At 35.2% G+C, this 5579-nt stretch overlaps 1 non-coding gene across 1 annotated transcript; it reads right to left on the bottom strand.

Moving 5' to 3' along the window:
* Positions 1–206: 206 nt before the first annotated feature.
* LOC124835857 (U2 spliceosomal RNA) lies at positions 207–402 on the bottom strand. Its single transcript, XR_007028603.1, has one exon. It is a non-coding gene; the product is annotated as a U2 spliceosomal RNA (small nuclear RNA).
* Between the last annotated feature and the right edge of the window lie 5177 nt (positions 403–5579).

The raw sequence follows: 5579 nt of genomic DNA on the forward strand, positions 1-5579 counted from the left end.
CAATTCAGTTTGAAGAAGCAATAATTTACTTTATAATTTACACTATTTCCTTTGTCCTAGATATCTACTGACTATTTCTTGTGTAAACTAGAAAATTTAAAGACAGTGTGGACTTAAAAATGAAAATTTAAAGACAGTGTGGACTTAAAAATTACTTATTACATTACATCCTTGGATGCACCCATGCAAAAATTAAACTGAACTAAGAGAGATGCACCCAGCCGTTGCAGTAGTGCAAAGCAAGAGCGATGCTTGGAAATCTCAGTAGCAAGCCACTGCAATTGATCCCAACCCTTAAAAAATAAATTTAATATCGTGTGAACCAATGGTCCACATATCAGATATTAAACTGATAAGAACAGATACTACACTTGATCTTAGCCAAAAGGCCGAGAAAGGTATGCCTTTGACAGTGTAAGTGATGAAAATTTATATTCAGACTTCCAGCTACTTGTCAAAGTCTTGAATAATGTGGGACTTTGTAACTTGATGTGCTTCTTGCTTGCCGTATCCTTTTATAAATTGTCAATAATATTCACTCAAGTCGAGAAGTCCATCTAATTGTTTCAAATTTGTTTGCTGAATCCAGTCCTTAATAGCTTTCAATTTTAAAGTATTCATGGCAATAACACCTAGACTTGACAGAATATGTCCTAAATACTATATTTCCTGCACTATATTCAAGTAGAAGACATTTCTTTTATTCACCCATAAAAACATGTTCGTGAATGAAGGATCCAGAAAACCACTTCTAAATGACGTGTATGCTCATCTATATTGAACTATATGTTAAGATGTGAGAAAAAAAAAATGAGAACAAACTTCCTCAAGTCATATTTAAAAATATCATCATTATGCTTTGAAATGTGGCCGGTGGATTCAGTGGGCCAACAGGTATCAAAAGTCATTCAAAGTGTCCATGATGCGTGCAAAAAAGCAGCTTTTTATCTGTCCACTTGTGCCAACATAACTTGACACTGACATGATCTGAAATTGAGCTAGGAGAAAGAAGTTTTGATAGTTTGTACGGACCATCCAAGAACCATATTTTTTCTTATAGCAGATGAAAAAGGGCTCTGCTTTGCTGAATAATCCCCTCACGAAACATATATGTCATTAACTTTTCAATTTATGATTTTGGGCTATGGGATAATGGTATGGTTTCACCTTCAAAGGAGTTGCTCCTTCCGTTAAAGAAATATGGTGATCATGGAAATGAGGTGGCGGTAATGCAGTTGGAATAGAAAAAATTGAAGTTTATGAAGGGGATAGAAGAACTAACTCGGGTTCCATTTCCACTGTTAATTCAGGTAATGATAAGGTTTGTGCACTGTGATCCATCAATGTCATGCTATAAACTTTGGCAGCAGAATTTGTATTAATCATATGCCAAATGTCATGTAAATGTGCTTGCAACAGAGCATGATCCACCTTGTAAAGTAACAAATTTACCATTATGTAGGAATTTTAAGTTTAAAGACTCAGTCAACAACATAGGGCCCAGTTGTCTTGGATCATTTTGCGCCTAAAATAATATTAGCTCCTGAAATTGGTAGAAGATATGGACAACTGAAACTTATTCCCATGAGCTGGAATAACCAAATCGTGCACCAATTTCTCCGTTGCCATATAATTGTCATATCCCATCATCACCTTAAACAAAGGAATTGGTTCAACCGGAAGTTTTTTAGAATGAAGAAAATAATGAATTATGTAACATTTTATTTAACAGTGCAAAACTACTAAATAAAATATTACATAGATCATAATTTATAAAAAATCATAAACAAACACAAAATTATACTATTAGGATAGCCGTATTAACATATAATGTTCTACATCAACTACTTCAAACACTACTAAAGAAAAGACCTTTAACGTCACCCTTTAGACGTCTAACCCTCGGATATCCAACATAAAAAGTGACCAGTGGTATTTTTCATAAATAAAACAATTATTTAGACGTATGGCGGGATCTGATGTCTAAATACTCATATACGTCGGCTCCCCCTAATAGACGCCAAAACTAAAAGAAAAAGTTAAAAAAAAATAATTTTGTATTCTATTTAGACGTCTGTTATAGGGGGAACCGACTACTATAGGCATTTAGACGCCTGTTATTGAGGGAACCGACGTCTTAATACACAACCCATAAATTTAAAAAATCACTTTTCGACTCCAATTAGACGTCTGATCCCGTCACTCCAACTTCTAAAGTCATTTAGACGTCTAATATTGGGAAACCGACATCTAAATACATAACCCAAAAATTTGAAAAGTCACTTTTTGACTCCATTTAGAGTCTGATTCTGCCACTCCGACTTCTAAAGTCATTTAGACGTCTGTTATTGGGGTAACCGACGTCTAAATACACAACCTAGAAATTTAAAAAGTCACTTTTTGACTCCATTTAGTCTGATCCCGTCACTCCGACTTCTAAAATCATTTAGACGTCTGTTATGGGGAGAATCGACGTCTAAATACGCAGCCCAAGAATTTAAAAAATCACTTTTTGACTCCATTTAGACGTCTGATCCCACCACTCGACTTCTAAAGTCATTTAGACGCCTGTTATTGGGGGAACCGACATCTAAATACACAATCCAGAAATTTCAAAATTCACTTTTTTATTCCATTTAGACATCTGATCTTGCCACTCTGGCTTCTAAAGCCATTTAGACGTCTGTTGTGGGGGAAACGACATCTAAATAAGCAGCCCAAGAATTTAAAAAATCACTTTTTGATTCCATTTAGCGTCTGTTATGGGGGTAACCGACTTCTAAAGTCCTTTAGACGTTTATTATAGGGGAATCGACTTCTAAATGTCAGCATTTTCTCATTTTTCATCATCTTCATCGTGTTTTCTCTCTACGGGTTATGATTTTCATATTCGTTTTCTCACTTTTGCACTGTTTTAAATTAATTTTACTCTGATTATATCACTCTTTGATGCATTATCTTTCATTTGAATCGATTATAATGCGTTTTCGTTGGGTTTTGGTGCAGCTATTCTCGTGTCCTTGGGTGGCGTTCCTCTAATTCCCTCCACTACGTTTTTAAAACCATCCAATAAAAAAAATGTACAATACATTCTCTTCAACTAAAATATAATGTTGTAAACTCGAATCACCATGAGTCAGGAGAAACCTCAGAGACGTCTGACCTGTATGGATCGGACGTCTATATAGACGTTTGACCTATAGTGTCCGACGTCTCACTAACGTCACCCATATAGACGTCGGACAGAGATTAGACGTTAAAAGTCCAAATAACAAACATCTAAAGTCCTTTCTGTACTAGTGAAAGAACTAAAAGTTGAACACAAAACTACAGCTCTTTCGAAAGATAGAAACTAGACTAAACTCTTACAATCCAATATCTATACAATTGCACTAACATTTCTCCCTAGAGTACATCACTATCTAATTTATCATCTACTCACACTAATAAAGGTGATTATCGCAAAAAAAAAAACACTAACTAACACACAACATAAGCACCAAAAAAAATACAAAACAAGTTTATAAAAGAATTAAGCATATAACACTTAAATTGATTTCCTAAAAAAAGAAATTTTGAAATAAAATTTTCAAAATACAGTAAGTGCTTCTATATAAGTTTTCAGGAATATAATTTTTGGAACAAACATTCTGAAGCACATATAATGATTTTAGGAATTACTTTTTTCTAAATATTATTACATGAAATGTGTTTCAGAAAATACTTTCTGAAATATATGAAATGGGTTTCGGAAAGATCTTTCTGAAACGAGTTTTTTTTCTTCTATATTTTCTCTCTTCTTCTTCTACAACATTCTTCCTCTCTTCTTCTTCTTTTATAGTGGTGGTGATGATGATGGACGTGATGACAATAATGTGGTGTACACCGATGAATAACTTGGATTAAGTAAGTCAACTTAGTTACTTGTTGCACCCCCACAATTTTTTGTGCACCTTCCAAATTTTCAAAATGACCATTTTACTTTATGTGAAAGTGACTTATTGATTACAGGTTTCAAAACCATTTATGAATAAGCTTCCAGAACAAAAGAAATACATAAAATACATTCTTACATATTCTTTTATAATAAGAGACAATGACAATAGCATGGTGCAATAGTAAAGGATGTTTAACTTTTTTCTTGTTATTATGAGGTGAAGTTGGTAATTATGGAGATTTAAAAAGGATTAGTCACCAACTTATTGAATCCACATACCTCTCAAGCCACATTGAAGTTTCATCATCTTACACTACAATGGAAAGGTAAAAAGTAACCATTTTTAGTGACAAAAAATATTAGTTACTATCCGTGACTAAATTAGTCACCAATCTTTTTTTAAGTTAGTGACCATTTTAAAGACAAGAAACCATAAAACGTTTCTTTTGTTCATCATCAAAAACATATATGTGAGATGGGTGGAGGTGGCGACGACGACTTGAGCGAGGGAGGCTCTAGCGGCGCTGATGCCGATAAAGGTTTGAAGCGTATGAAGGCGAATTTTGAGGAGTTTTGCGACAAGGATAAGATTCTGGTGTTTTTTAAGAAGCTCCTGAACGAGTGGAAGCAGGAATTGCACGAGAAGCCTGAGTCAGAGAAGCGCACGGCTAAGGGGAAGACCATGGTTGCTACATTTAAGCAGTGTGCGCGTTGCTTGAATCCACTGTTCAGAGCGAACGTCTATATAGACGTCCGACATGTCATAGCGGACGTCTATATAAACGTCCGTCCTGACACAACGGACGTTTTGAACGACGTCACCTGCATAGACGTCGGGGAAACGTCGGACGTCAAAAGGCCCAATGACCGGACTTCTAAAGCTCTTTTTGCACTAGTGAGACCTGTTTAGAAAAGATATGTGTCTTAGAATGTAATTATGTATTTAACTAGCCCATATAAAAGGTAGAAAAGCAAAAGGGACAATTGTACCCAATATTTTGTTATAATTGATTTTTTTCTTCTTTGTATAAATCCCTAGCTTTTTAAAATTCATGTTAATTCCTAAATAAATTAACTTGTTTAGATAGAGTATTTAACTATTTCAACTTTATTTAAAGTTTTAGTGGGTAAATATTATTTAACTGATTATTTAAAACATACTAAACACTTTTGAACTTAAGAAATAAAACGTAAGAGAGAAAAACAACCAACATGTGATATTTTTTTTTTTTGAATGTTTTTATGTTTCAATGAATCTAACGAACTGAACTTTATTTTCCTCAAGATTGAAGTCCAACTTAATAGAAAAGTATATTAATTGTATTAGACTAAAACATTGACAGCAACAATGTAAAAATAGTTTGGGTAATTCTTCTTTTAAATTTTGTTTCTGAATTCATTTTAGTTTATTAATGTAGTGTATCCGCAAGGGCCGGACGTCGTACGGAAGAGTCAACCCGCGTGGGCGGACGCCCATATCACATGGGCGGACGTTGCCAGCAAAGCCGGACGCCGTACGGAAGAGTCCATACGGGCGGACGCCCATACTACACGGGCGGATGAGACGCTAGCACCCGAGCTCCATGCGTGTGAGGCGGACGCCCATACCACATGGGCGGACACCCACACCCGCCACAACACT

The sequence above is a fragment of the Vigna umbellata genome, chromosome 7 (assembly GCF_029865625.1).
Source record: "Vigna umbellata cultivar VRB3 chromosome 7, Vumbellata_1.0, whole genome shotgun sequence".
NCBI lineage: Eukaryota > Viridiplantae > Streptophyta > Magnoliopsida > Fabales > Fabaceae > Vigna > Vigna umbellata.